This window comes from Apium graveolens, chromosome 6 (assembly GCF_009905375.1).
Source record: "Apium graveolens cultivar Ventura chromosome 6, ASM990537v1, whole genome shotgun sequence".
Lineage (NCBI taxonomy): Eukaryota > Viridiplantae > Streptophyta > Magnoliopsida > Apiales > Apiaceae > Apium > Apium graveolens.
The window spans coordinates 2,258,552-2,273,543 of record NC_133652.1 but is presented as its reverse complement, the minus strand read 5'-3'; the positions used below and the strand labels follow the sequence as shown (position 1 = coordinate 2,273,543).

General features: G+C 33.7%; 4 non-coding genes and 2 pseudogenes across 4 annotated transcripts; all 6 read right to left on the bottom strand.

Moving 5' to 3' along the window:
• Positions 1-7,188: 7,188 nt before the first annotated feature.
• Positions 7,189-7,305, bottom strand: LOC141669268 (U5 spliceosomal RNA). Its single transcript, XR_012553556.1, has one exon. It is a non-coding gene; the product is annotated as a U5 spliceosomal RNA (small nuclear RNA).
• A 482-nt stretch (positions 7,306-7,787) lies between these two features.
• Positions 7,788-7,904, bottom strand: LOC141669382 (U5 spliceosomal RNA). Its single transcript, XR_012553668.1, has one exon. It is a non-coding gene; the product is annotated as a U5 spliceosomal RNA (small nuclear RNA).
• A 927-nt stretch (positions 7,905-8,831) lies between these two features.
• Positions 8,832-9,031, bottom strand: LOC141669866 (small nucleolar RNA U3; annotated as a pseudogene).
• A 223-nt stretch (positions 9,032-9,254) lies between these two features.
• On the bottom strand, positions 9,255-9,473 carry LOC141669837 (small nucleolar RNA U3). The gene has a single exon (XR_012554090.1). It is a non-coding gene; the product is annotated as a small nucleolar RNA U3 (small nucleolar RNA).
• Positions 9,474-13,592: 4,119 nt separating this feature from the next.
• Positions 13,593-13,753, bottom strand: LOC141670223 (U1 spliceosomal RNA). Its single transcript, XR_012554464.1, has one exon. It is a non-coding gene; the product is annotated as a U1 spliceosomal RNA (small nuclear RNA).
• A 400-nt stretch (positions 13,754-14,153) lies between these two features.
• On the bottom strand, positions 14,154-14,279 carry LOC141669506 (U5 spliceosomal RNA; annotated as a pseudogene).
• Positions 14,280-14,992: the final 713 nt, after the last annotated feature.

Below are 14,992 nucleotides of genomic sequence, written 5' to 3'. Positions count from 1 at the left end.
AAAATTATTGCAGCACAATGTTGGAGGTTAACCTCTTTGTCTGGAGAATACAGATCTTCAACAGTTTTCTGTGAAATTTGAGCAACGGCTGCGTGAGGTAAAACTATTGTCAGTGATCCAGTGTCATCCGAGCATTTTGTTTCCAACCGAAAACTGTTTTACAAAGAAACTGATTATGCATGCAAAAATTGCTCAATGTTCATACTACTGTAAATTAATTACTTGTCATATTACCTTCTTCTCGGATGTGGTATGACCCTCTTACAATTTTGACATTTGAATTTGTCAACTATGAAAGAAACTTCAAGGAGACATCTTGTGCATTTGGTTAGGTACCAATTAGCATCCTCATTAACCTTGTCAATCACAACTTCCCTCTAAAGATGAATATCATAAGTTAGTTCGTCTCCGATGACAATGACAATACCACCAAAATAATTACAGTACCTGAACATGTGTTTCAGTTAACTGAGTAATATCTCTCACAGTTAGTGTCTGTTTGGTGTCTTCTTCATCAACATCAGACATTTCAGTCATTTGATCGCATCTGAAGGCATTGCAAAGCAGCATAAATAGGAAGGTAAATTAAATTTTCTAAATTGGCTTAAGTAAAAATTTAACCTGTTTATGAGGTCATGAACACTGTAATGATTAGGATTGATAAAAATCCTTGTTGCATGATAGTTTGTAAGGTGTGCTATGCCTATATCCGTAACACATATTATTAGTCGGCATTTTCACTTAATTACGTAATACAAATCATTATGAGGGTGCCATTACCCATACCTTCATACGAACTCACTCTAGCACAGCTGATAATAATAATAGGTTCTTCCTCCTCAAGTTGTTGCAGAGCTTTGTCAATTATAATTCCAAATTCGTCAAATAAAATGACAGACACGCAACACCTACGTAACGAAAAGCTGCTTAAGCAGGTAGCCCAATATGTAATTACAAAAAACACTAACACATTGTCGAATTAGAAGATAAATCTCCCATCTACCAAATAAAATTTCAGCCTTTGTTTTTCCTGACTATTTTTAGTCGAAGTAATGAGAGGTCTTCGGTTATTCAAGTAACCAACCATGTCTAAAATTGAAAACATTTTAGTACTAATAGGCATTGTTATCAATTAGAAAAAGAGTATAGCATCCATACCTACTAAGAACCTGTTGTTTGTTGCAAGTTTCTCAATTTCAGTCATGTGGAAAAGATCAAAAACATATTTTTCAATTACTAATCCCGACTCAGTTTCTCTGCTTAATTTTGTGTCCTTGGTGAAGAATATGTGCTTTTTGTTTCTGACAGAGCGATATGTTTCGTCACCTAAAAAGTCCTTCACTTTAAAGTTATCAACTATGTAAATGCCTCCTTCAACCAAAGGGCAAGTCAACTCCGCACAATATTTTGCATTTGCAAAAGCGTGAATTCGATTGTTCTATATATTGTGAATCAGCATCATATTAAAAGGTGTTGTGGAAGTGAGACATGTAGTCCCTAGTTGTAATTATGATGTTCTACTTACCATATCATTGATGAGAAGCATATTAAAACCCCAAATTTCTTGTATTTCTCCGTTCATTCCTTTTCACAGCGCCTGCACTCTTACTCTACATTTCCAGTCATAACTTGAGCTATCCACATCACTTAAATTGTCGTACTAGTGTAAATCAATTTGTAGGCAACTTATTGCTTCAGTAGTAGGTACCTGCAGAAGCGTTCAATAAATGTGTTCACAGCTTACTGAAGTAAGAGAAATGAATGCGGAGTGTAAGTGTCAGATTTAAAGATTCATACCTGATATGGTGCGAACTATAGGCGGAGCTTCACTAAGTCTTCACCTAACTTCTTAATGGTATGTATATTTCAGGCTTCTTAATGGTAAGTAAAGAAATATGTAACCGAAACCTAATGATGCTCTAGTTAGTGGGTAAGTTTGTACAGTAAAATGACATGTTAGTTGGCTGATGACTGGTTCAAGATATGGCACGTTATGGCATCGTACATGCTCCAAATTGAACTTAACTGATACATGGAGAGTTTATACTTAAATTGAATAATATGCTATGACCTCATGGAAGTAAAATATGCTAAACAACTATCTTCCAAATTATTCTAATACATTTTCAAAATAAACTATATCTTAATGTTAACCTTGCTGCTGTGTCGAGGATGGTTGAGGTGCTGGGGGAGAGCCACATGCAGTTCAATGGGAACATGACAGTGCAGCAGGAAGAGTTCAACAAAAGGTTCAAGGCGCAGCAACAGTTTCTGCTTGAGGAGATTAGGCTACTGAGGATTGAGCATGGTGAGATTCACAGGAAGATGAATGAGTGGTTCTGAATGCCTGGCAGTTGGGCTGGTTTGAAGTATGTTTATGTTTAATTATGTTTTAAATATGTTTTAATATATTCATGAACAATGGGGTTTTATTCGGATGTTAAGAATGTTTGACGTAATGTAAGAAAATTTCATGGTTTTTATGCTGCTTACATTTCCGTGTTTTGAATGTGAATGTTGTTATTTATTTTCAATTTCTCTGCTAAGTGATTTAATCATCTATTACCTCCATAAAAGTAATGCTTACTTAACTATGATTACAGTAAACGGAACTTTGAAAAACTATAAATGCAAACAGAGTTTGTGCAGCCGTCTGTATGTAACTATGAGCACGGGGAAGTCCAACAGACTGACGTAAGAAGTAATTGTACTTGGTAGGTAAAGATACTCAAGGTTCTGTAGTCTGCATGATCTATTTCTTCATTAAAACTTACTACTTGTGCAAAATATACATGATGTCAGTAGGCAATTTACTATTCTGCAGCATCGAGCCACTCAAAGGAATGATGGCTGATGTACCGGCAAATGCGTTTGACGTCTACACTACTCTTCTGCAACTCCTACTTCTGAAACAACTGTTGTCTTCCACTCCGAACTCTAACCTTCAATATGATGTATATTTATTTTGTTATACATGTACTTGTATACAGATATTTGATAAATACTTAGTTTGGGAGTTAAAAAAAATTAATTTTGAAATGAAATAATAAGGCATATTACATCTAACAATCCAGTCCTCTTATTCAACTCTATTTAGGTTCCTTGAATTATTGTTTATAAGTACAATTGTAACACGAAATTGTAACTTTTGAAAAGAAAATTGTAAGTTATGGCAATATTGGGCTCAATTTTTCTTTTACTTTTTAATTTTATTTTAAATTGTATTTGATTTTCTTTTTTGGTTGAAGTTATAATATTTAGTAAACTTACACATTATATTTAGTAAATAAAAATTTAAAAATTTGAGGAATGAACATTTAAATATAGTGCACTATATTTAAAAAGTGACATACTTTTGACATCGTTATTAAAAAATAGGCAATTTAGTTTATCCATGATGAATATTACAGTAAAAAATTAGTGGGTCTGTCACTTTAGATGACAATATATTACACCCACAACAATTTATATGGTTGATTTTTTTTAATTATTATCTTAATGTATTTAAAATAAAAGGGGTGGGTTACTGAACTAAGTTGTATGACCAAATGCCCAAAATCCAATTTCGATAACTTATTAGATATATGCAATCATCATAAAATAATAACTTCTCAATTAATATATATTCTTTACATTTTATGCTAAATGTTATTATGTATATGATATATTTTGTAAAAATTTAAATTTAGTTTTCACCTAAATATGAAACAGTTCTTTAAGAAAATTATTTTCCAAATCCAAATGAATAATATGTCTAGCTAAAGATTAACATATGATCTGAGTGCTCAAGTTGAAGAGCTAGTCAAAATTCAGAAGGCAGAAGTTGAGACACCAGAAATTACACGTATAACAAATTATATAGTTACATTTCCTTTTATTTATTATCTTGATGTATTTAAAATAAAATGGTGGGTTAGTGAAGTAAGTTGTAGGATCAATTGCCCAAAATTCAAATTTGATAAGTTAATAGATATATTTATTCATCATAAATAATAACTTCTAAGTAAATATATTTTCTTTACAATTTTTATTGAATGTTATTATATATATATGACATATTTTGTACCTAAATATGAAATAGTTTTTGAATAGAACTAATTTTTTAGTTCAAATGAATAATATGTTTGGCTGAACATTAACATATGTCAGTGCTCCATATTGATGACAATACTCCATATGAACAATTTATTTTAACATATTAAAAATTAAAATTATTAACAAACTTTTTTTGCCCTTTGAGATACATTAACCAACCTTCTTTGGGATAAAAATACTAATTCAAAGTAGTTCAAAATTTGTTAAATAATTGAAATTTTTTTATCGGGTTATAGTTTGAGATTCTTATAATATGATATATTGTCAGGTTTTAATTTAATATGAGTAGTTAAGTGAATTAGTATTAACGAATAAAAATAACATTATATTAATTATCGAAAGAATAAAATATTGATATATGATTTGGGACGTAGATTAGACCAAATGGTTGAAATAGATAATTATGTTGGTATTAATTTAGGCCAATTTTTAGGGGGGAAATCTTGGGCACTATAGGACGTAACCTTAGGGGCATGTTTGGCTATTCCGTTAAGTGAACTTATTTACTTATAAGTTCGTTATAACTTATCGCTGAGTGTTTGTCTCCCTAACTTATAAGTTGAATTTATAACTTATAAGCTTAAGTTGAATGTTAGTAGGGACGTACTTTTTCTAACTTATTTTGATTTTTTAATTTTTTTTATTAACTTTAGGTTTAGTATATATATTTTTTAATGTCAATTTAAATTAAAATTCACGAATTAAGAAAAATATATTTTAAAAAAATCATTTTAGTTCATTTAAGTAAAATAAAATTCTGACTTATAAGTAAAATTATCCAAACACTTACATTTTGGTAATAGACATTGATTTTAATGCCCTCCTATTCACATTAAAAACCCAATTAAAACATCACATACTATGAGTCACATTATTTTATAACTTTTTTGTGAACCAAATATTTTTCATGTACCCCTATTCTTGTTGAAAATACCTCAAATATTAGTTTGGGACAAAATTTTAGAACAGTCTTGAACTTGCTCTAAATGATCAAACAAGTAAGGATTAAGTATTTACGTAGTCTGTGTTTGGTGCTCCCTCTGATCCTTCCAATTGTCAAAGTTTTTTTTCTAATGTTCGATATGCATTTTAAAATAAATATTAAAAAATATACTTTTATAATTTGTTTTTATTTTTTTCTATATTAAACTTTAAACAACAAATTCAAAAAAAATTAAAAATTAAAAAAATGAAACTATATTATAAAGAATTTTAAAATACGTGCCCAGACCGTCCCCGATGCATGAGCAGAGTATGATACAGGTAGATACAAATAGTGTTCGATTTTGCTCATTCCTAGTAATAATCATTAATAAATTAATTTATTAATCTTATAATTATTTTATGAATATTGTCGTAATATTAAAAATAAATTGGTTTTTATTATAAGTGAAATACGGAGTAGATGAGGTTAGGTGGACCGGAATGAGAGTGAGCTGACATCACAAATACAAAAGAAACCCCTGTTAGTTAACAGTGTTAACATGTTTTTAACCGAAGTACACATCTCGCTTGTTTTTGAAAAACATGGCATGTTTCTTGCTAGATTCCAAACTTTGGATACACAAAATGCAAAAACGTGTAAATACATGTACACACTGCATTTAACAATAAAATTGTATAAAAAAATTCACAAAATAAACATGCAGTAGACTTTGACTGTAATGGCCATTTATTAATATTAATAACCCAATTAAAACATCACACATTATGTGTCATATTATTTTATAATTTTTTTATGAACCAAATTTTATGTATGTACCATTATTCTCGTTAAAAATACCTCAAATATTAGTTTAGGACAATATTTTAGAACAATCTTGGACTTGCTCTAAATGATCAAACAAGTAAGGATTAAGTATCTAGATATTTTGTGTTTGGTACTCCCTCTATCACATCCAATTGTATAAAGTTTTTTTCAATATTTGACACATATTTTAAGATAAATATAAATTATAGTTTTATAATTTATTTTTGAAATGTTCGTTTAATATATTAAACTTTAAATAACAAAATTTTATTAAAATAATAAAAATTATTTACCAAATTATACTATAAAGAGTTTTAAAATACGTGCCCGGCCTACGTGGCCGAGCAGAGTATAATACTGATGGGTACAAATAGTCATTAGGTCCGGGCCCCCTGTCGGATCCGGATCCGGGTAATGTGATGGGGCCGGACCTGGTCTCTCCATTTGATCGTTTTGGGAGAGGGGGGTCTCGGACCATTGATCGAGCCCGGTGTCCTTTAGATCCAGGTTACATCCTAGCCGGGTCTCTTATACCCTATCAAACATGTCAAGAATTCAACCCCTACTCACTCCGCACATACATCCAAATGAGGTAAGGGATCAACCTAGCATAACCAAACCTAACCTACCCCAACCCAACCTAATTCAACCCAACCCAACCCCTCTCTCCTTGACCCCCAATCCAAATAAGACCTAAACGAAAAATAATAATTTGTGAATCAATTAAGTTGAGTTGATGGTTCAAATTTACATCTGTTGTCATACTAATACATCTGTTGCCTTTTCATTTTGCAATTCCTTTGGAATGCCAGTTTTGTTATACTTGTGCTACACACTTCACGTCCCTCAAAGTTTAATAGTATTTATAAAAAAATAAATGTATTCAAACTAAAAATATTACATGTGCTCGAGAACTAAAAATGATCTTTTATTAAGTCTACATTTTTCTAGAATGTTACCATAACCAAGTAGTGGATTCTAGTATTTTATGTATTATATTTGTATCTTGAAATTTTAATTATTTTAAATTTAAAGTTATTTTATTTAATTAAAAATAATTGGTAAATAGATTTCTTAGAATCTCTACATATTATATAAAATACTAGAATTCACAACTTTTTATTTTGTTGCTTGGTGTATCATTCAAAACAGAAAAATGTCAATGAAGTAATTGTACTTGTCGAGCACATATATGAGCAATATTTATCATTATAATTTGCACTTCAAAAGTGATCAATTTGATAATATCAGTAAGAGCGACAAATCTGATATTTATTTTTTCTCAAACAAATGTGAGTAAAAATATTTAAACTAGGAAATAATTATGAACTTAAATTGTAGGGAGCCAACCAAAAGGAAGACCCCTCCAAAAATAAGCGTATGCCACTATAAGTGACGAGCACACGATATTCTTTAGTAAAAGGCGAAAGAATAGTTCGCTTTGTGCTCATCACATGGCTGCGTGGTTTTAAAGCTTTTTCAGTGCTAGTTATTTATAGGTGTGCTAGACGATGTCTCTGAAATATTTTCGATGCGGGTTATATGCTAACCGGAGCGGATCAAGTGCTCGCTTGCATTTCGCAATATATTGTCTTTTGGTGCTATTTAAATGTAAGAAGAAATAGTTCAGAGTCCATATAACCTTTATTGAAGTTTTAAAGCTAGAAGCCAAACGAGGAGACCGTCAAAATATGTAAAACGGAGTGGTCTAAAATTCAAAGCTTCGCAGGTCTTCAATAGGAAAAAGGCTTTACTCCTCCAAGTAAACCAGGGGACAGGACAGGGGAAGAACACAACAAATTTCCTTATTGCATTATTTTATGCTAAATATCTTTAGCTTTTGCGATATGAACTTCAAATTAATTAATAGAAGTCACGGGAAATAACTTGATGGACATAGTAGAAGGTAAACTTGCATAAATCTTATGGCTTGAATGGTTAGGTGTTCCATACATAAACCCCACTCCAAAGATAGGCGTATGTCACTGTAAGTGACGAGCACACGGTATTCTTTAGTAAAAGGCGACAGAATAGTTCGCTATGTGCTCGTCACATGGCTGCGTTTAATTAGAAGGAATCCGGTCAGATCCTTGATATGTGATGTTGACAACATCGTTCACCTTTTTCATGCAATCCAGCCAGCCCTTATACTTTCTCAAGTATCATGCAAGAATAGTTAATTCACTTGGCTATTACAGAAAATTGGGGCCAGAAAACCTATAACCTCTATTTTATAAAAAATGAAATGCATTATACTGTAGTTTAGTAACATATTCAGCTTTGTTATTTTATGCTGACAGGCCATGGTTGATGTCACCTGAGAGATTGGAATGCACAGGAAAGGGAAATGATCAGGTATGCTTTGAAATTGTGTCTGCTGTTTTAACCATCTTTGTTAAATGTTCTAGTGATTTTAACTGTTGTGATGTAGTCCATTTTCGGTTCTCTAATAAACTATTCTGTATTTGGTGTAAGTAGGTGCGGTTTGAGCTCATTTTCTTTGCTCTACACCCTGAACTTAGTGTTGTGGCTCCTTGGAAGGAATGGGACATACAAGGCAGAGAAGATGCTGTAGAATATGCTTAGAAATGTAATGTGCCCGTCCCAGTGAAGAAAAATCCATTTATAGCAGAGACGGGAACCTGCGGCATCTCAGTCCTGAGGTAATTCTGGCAGTTGTATTATGCCTCATCCAGCTTTGGGATGATGAAACCTTTAATGAGTGCAAATGAAGCAATTCTGCTTCAAATAACTGATAATTGAGCAATATACATTTGTTAAACCGTCTTGATATTTAGCATATGCTAGTTGTTTTAGAAATTAAGGGAAATTAAGGATACATAATGGTGCGTTGTTGATATACAACTGCTGTCAGAAATAGTTCTTCCCACCAGATCATGTGTGGCAGGCCATAAGCTGTGAGAAAGGAAAAATACTTGGCAGGTTGAAAATATCGAGCTAACCAGCAGGAAAAAAAGGAGTTGAGGGTCTGTCAGACAACTGCAAGACCACCCCAGCCAAGGGAGAACCTAGCTGAGAACGATCCTCTACGGCTCTGAATGGTGCACTGACCATGCAGGACTGTTAATCACGCTCTGGTCATGCAGTCTTGATTCATCCACCAGACTTGGTCACCTGTCTCCTTAGAAATCAAGGATAATTCTGCTTCAAATAACTGATAATTGAGCAATATACATTTGTTAAACCGTCTTGATATTTAGCATATGCTAGTTGTTTTAGAAATTAAGGGAAATTAAGGATACATAATGGTGCGTTGTTGATATACAACTGCTGTCAGAAATAGTTCTTCCCACCAGATCATGTGTGGCAGGCCATAAGCTGTGAGAAAGGAAAAATACTTGGCAGGTTGAAAATATCGAGCTAACCAGCAGGAAAAAAAGGAGTTGAGGGTCTGTCAGACAACTGCAAGACCACCCCAGCCAAGGGAGAACCTAGCTGAGAACGATCCTCTACGGCTCTGAATGGTGCACTGACCATGCAGGACTGTTAATCACGCTCTGGTCATGCAGTCTTGATTCATCCACCAGACTTGGTCACCTGTCTCCTTAGAAATCAAGGATACAGAGGTACGATTACTATAGAACAGATCCTGTTCAAGTAAGGTCGTGACATAGAGGCTTGCACACCTTGGTAATATTCATAGTACTTGTTTTAAGTTCTTTCGATGTGGGATATTCACGGGGGTTTCTAGTAACACTCTGAGTGTATTTTTAACTTCTGAAAAGTTAAGGCAAAACCATATAACCAAGTGATTATCCAAAACTCAAGTTAGAATAATTTGTTAATGTGCAACTATTGTAATAATTTGTTATGTGTTAATTATAAAAACGTACATGTTAATTGATCTACGAAATAATCCTCTCTTCTTTGGTGAAGAGAATGTTATGTAAATTAATTTTATCTTCTTTCTTTTTGCCCAATGTATTTTGTAGGATTCGATTCTTGTATGCATATTCTTTCTTTATCTTGCAACTGAAGTTTAAAGTAACATGCCAATCTATTTTAAAGTTTAAAATTATAACATTCTTAATTATAATACCCACTCCGTTTCACTCATTTTGTCCAATCAGATTTACTGTTTACATCTTTTATTTAATCGCATCTTTTTTTGTCAATATCATATTCAACAACCTAATACCTACCAAAAATATATTTTATTTTCAAATAAATTAATGTAATTAACATTTAAATTAATTTATCAAAAAAACTAACACTTACATTACCATAATAACTGAATATCAACAATAATTTTGGGCATTAAAAATAGTTTTGAAAAAGACACAATAGAAAATGCGGTTAAAACGTTATATTAATAATAAGATAGCAAATGTGGGAATTAATCTGTACATCGCATCAGTTATAGACTCCCAATATTTAAAAGTTGTTACTTGATTGTTTGGTATAACGTGGTTAAATATTATATAAACAATAAGATAACATATGTTGGAATCATGGTAAGGGTTATCGGCTCTCTCTATTTATTCGATAGTTGTTGTTGGTTGTTCGATATAGTTATTTGGTACGATAAATAACAATCATTAGATTTTAGGCAAAATATGAGAACCCTTAGATGTAATGATAAAATAATATTCATTATATTAATATTTTAATTACTACTATAGGTCATGGGTACGAATCCTCTTACCGCAGATGATCAAAATATCTTATTTCGGGTTTCAACTGTCCAAAATAAAGTAACTGAACACTACCCAGAATTAGGGTTGTAAACGAATCGAGTCGAACCGAGTTTTTCCTTAACGAGTTCGAGTTCGGGTTTTTTCTTAACGGGTCGAGTCGAGTTCGAAAAGTTTAACGATCAGATTTTCATGTTCGAACTCGAGCTCGTTAACAACCGAGTCGAGTTCGAGTTGTTCACGAACTTTTCGAGTCGAGTTCGAATTGGTCATTAATTTTTTAATTTTTTTGTGTCTTTTTTCCCAATTAGAGTCCAAATAAGACCCAACCCAAGTAAAATAAAATTTAAGCTCAGTCTAATTAGGAAGATACAGGTAGAGATAGAACATGCTCATGTATATATTTAGATTTTTTTATGCATATTGCTTATCAAGTCGAGTTTAACGAGTCGAATCGATCTCGAGTCAATCTCGAGTCGAATTCGAATCGACCACTTGTAAAAGTCGAGTTAATTCCCTTTCTGGTGCATTCATGAGAGACAACCAACATAAGCTCCAACTTTTTTAGACCACATCAACTGTGAGCTTAAGTTGAGTACGTTGCTAAATCCAGTGAAAAGGCTGGGAAAGAAACATAACAATGATGATGCACACATGACAACACATGCTCACCAGTATTTAAAAAAAATAACAAAAGATGGTTGTTGGGTTGAGTGGCTCATCAGGGAAAGAAACATAACAATGATGATGCTCATCAGGCTGAAAAAATGATAACACATGCTCACCAGCATTTAAAAAAAATAACAAAAGATGGTTGAAAATGACAACACATGCTCACCAGCATTTTAAAAAAAATAACAAAAGATGGTTGTTGGGTTGAGTGGCTCATCAGGTGCTAATGGAGACTTTCAGTGGAACCTAGGAAACGAGTCGAATCGATCTCGAGTCAATCTCGAGTCGAATTCGAATCGACCACTTGTAAAAGTCGAGTTAATTCCCTTTCTGGTGCATTCATGAGAGACAACCAACATAAGCTCCAACTTTTTTAGACCACATCAACTGTGAGCTTAAGTTGAGTACGTTGCTAAATCCAGTGAAAAGGCTGGGAAAGAAACATAACAATGATGATGCACACATGACAACACATGCTCACCAGTATTTAAAAAAAATAACAAAAGATGGTTGTTGGGTTGAGTGGCTCATCAGGGAAAGAAACATAACAATGATGATGCTCATCAGGCTGAAAAAATGACAACACATGCTCACCAGCATTTAAAAAAAATAACAAAAGATGGTTGAAAATGACAACACATGCTCACCAGCATTTTAAAAAAAATAACAAAAGATGGTTGTTGGGTTGAGTGGCTCATCAGGTGCTAATGGAGACTTTCAGTGGAACCTAGGAAACGAGTCGAATCGATCTCGAGTCAATCTCGAGTCGAATTCGAATCGACCACTTGTAAAAGTCGAGTTAATTCCCTTTCTGGTGCATTCATGAGAGACAACCAACATAAGCTCCAACTTTTTTAGACCACATCAACTGTGAGCTTAAGTTGAGTACGTTGCTAAATCCAGTGAAAAGGCTGGGAAAGAAACATAACAATGATGATGCACACATGACAACACATGCTCACCAGTATTTAAAAAAAATAACAAAAGATGGTTGTTGGGTTGAGTGGCTCATCAGGGAAAGAAACATAACAATGATGATGCTCATCAGGCTGAAAAAATGACAACACATGCTCACCAGCATTTAAAAAAAATAACAAAAGATGGTTGAAAATGACAACACATGCTCACCAGCATTTTAAAAAAAATAACAAAAGATGGTTGTTGGGTTGAGTGGCTCATCAGGTGCTAATGGAGACTTTCAGTGGAACCTAGGAAACGAGTCGAATCGATCTCGAGTCAATCTCGAGTCGAATTCGAATCGACCACTTGTAAAAGTCGAGTTAATTCCCTTTCTGGTGCATTCATGAGAGATAACCAACATAAGCTCCAACTTTTTTAGACCACATCAACTGTGAGCTTAAGTTGAGTACGTTGCTAAATCCAGTGAAAAGGCTGGGAAAGAAACATAACAATGATGATGCACACATGACAACACATGCTCACCAGTATTTAAAAAAAATAACAAAAGATGGTTGTTGGGTTGAGTGGCTCATCAGGGGTCGAATTCGAATCGACCACTTGTAAAAGTCGAGTTAATTCCCTTTCTGGTGCATTCATGAGAGATAACCAACATAAGCTCCAACTTTTTTAGACCACATCAACTGTGAGCTTAAGTTGAGTACGTTGCTAAATCCAGTGAAAAGGCTGGGAAAGAAACATAACAATGATGATGCACACATGACAACACATGCTCACCAGTATTTAAAAAAAATAACAAAAGATGGTTGTTGGGTTGAGTGGCTCATCAGGGAAAGAAACATAACAATGATGATGCTCGAAGATGGTTCAGGTGCTGATGGAGACTTTCAGTGGAACCTGCCTAGGTTAATGCCTTCCACTTTAGTGACCATAAGCCCACCTTCTGAACCATGCCAATCTTCAACCATCTTAAATCTCTCACATGAGTTACACGCCCCCGCTACAAGGCCCAGATGTTGTTTGTGCCGAATATCCTTTAATATAATGAAGCATTTATGCTTTTCTTGAAACGATGTGGGTCTTCTTGAGTTCTTGCCTTTGAAATAACTTAGAATACATTCACTAATAAGTAGTTCACTGTTATCGTAAATTATTAATACAGTAATTTTAGAAAACGATAGTAATTCTACTATCTCTACATGAACTACTTGGAAATTTTCGTCACCACTTGAATGTGCAGACCTGGTTTTGCTCACCTCCATAATTGACGTTACTTTGGTCTGATTTAAAACATGTTTCATCCGTCCCTCCTAGAGGAAGACAACGGGGACAAACTGAGATAGCAGTAGCGCCTCTGAACCTTCAGGCTGCTTATGAACAATACATTAACACTATCTAAATGATAGATAAATGAATAGAAGGAGTTTGAAAACCAATTTAAAGACAGTAAGTGACAAAACTAGGATAACATTTAACACAACACAATCTTTAAAACTATATTGGCGGGGGCTGCGCGAACGCAAGCCACCCCTAACACAAATTATGATGTAGACTCCACCACTTGGGTAGATCTTAGACGAGCACCCCTCCTAAGTGCAATGGAGGTCACTAATCTAGGCCATGAGCCTTCCTGATCGCCCATTGACCCCATCCAGGTAAGTATGTTACAAGGTTGGAAGTATGTCCATACTTATATCCAGGTGGTAGTGTTTGATTTAGTATGTTATCGATGTGGGAATGTTGTGATCACTACTAAGAACACAAAAGCTATTAAGGTCTTTACAATAATCCTAGTGAGATCCGCTTCTCCTCTAGATATGAATATGTCACAAAAAAAATGTATTTACAAATGAGTAATACTCGGTAAAATTCTAAAAAAATGTGTGTTACTCGTAAAATATTTAAAAAAATAATTAATATTAACAAGGGTGACCCATTTGATATTTTACTGTCTACAAACACCTTCAATTCTTTCTTACAATTTCTACAAGCCTGGGGCAAATTTATAATGAACTACTCATTATCTAATGCAATTTTTATAATTTTGATCTTAAATTGTAGGGAGCCAACGAAAAGAAAGGCCCCTCCAAAAATAGGCGTATGCCACTATAAGTGAGGAGCACACGGTATTCTTTAGTAAAAGGCAAAAGAATAGTTTGCTTTATTTAGAGGTGTGCTAGACAATGTTTCAAAATATTTTTGACGTGGGCTACCATACGAACACTTGCACTTCGCAGTATATTGTCTTTTGGTGCTATTTAAATATAAAAAGAAATAGTTTAGTAAAAGTCGAAAGAATAGTTTGCTATGTGCTCATCACATAGATGTGCTTAATTAGAAGGAATCCGGTCAGCTCTTTGATATGTGATGTTGGCGACTTCTCAAGTACCGCGCAACAATAGTCAATAGCTAATTTACTCTGCTATTATAAAGAAATTGGGGCCAGGAAACCTATAACCTCTATTTCATAAAAAGATGAAATGCATTACACTGTAGTTTAGTAACATATTAGCTAGTTTCTTAGATATTGTATTCATGCTAGAAGCCTTATCTTAAACATTTTTTTCATGTCCAGTTTACTTGTAGAATATGATGAGAAGTTAATATTTTGGGGGTTATGAGGAGAAAATTTAGATTATTATCAGTTTGGAGGGACTAATGTATTGCTAATAAATAACTTAGGCATCTTGCCTTGTATGCACAACACTGAGTTCAGGATTTAAAGCAGAGAAACTGAGATCACACAACATAGAAGTGTGCAGTTCATTTCCCGTCAATAGTTTGAGATCGCCAAAACAGCAACCAACATAAGCTCCAACCTTTTTAGACCACATCAACTGTAAGCTTAAGCTGAGTACGTTGCTAAATCCAGTGAAAAGGGCTGAAAAAATGACAACACAGG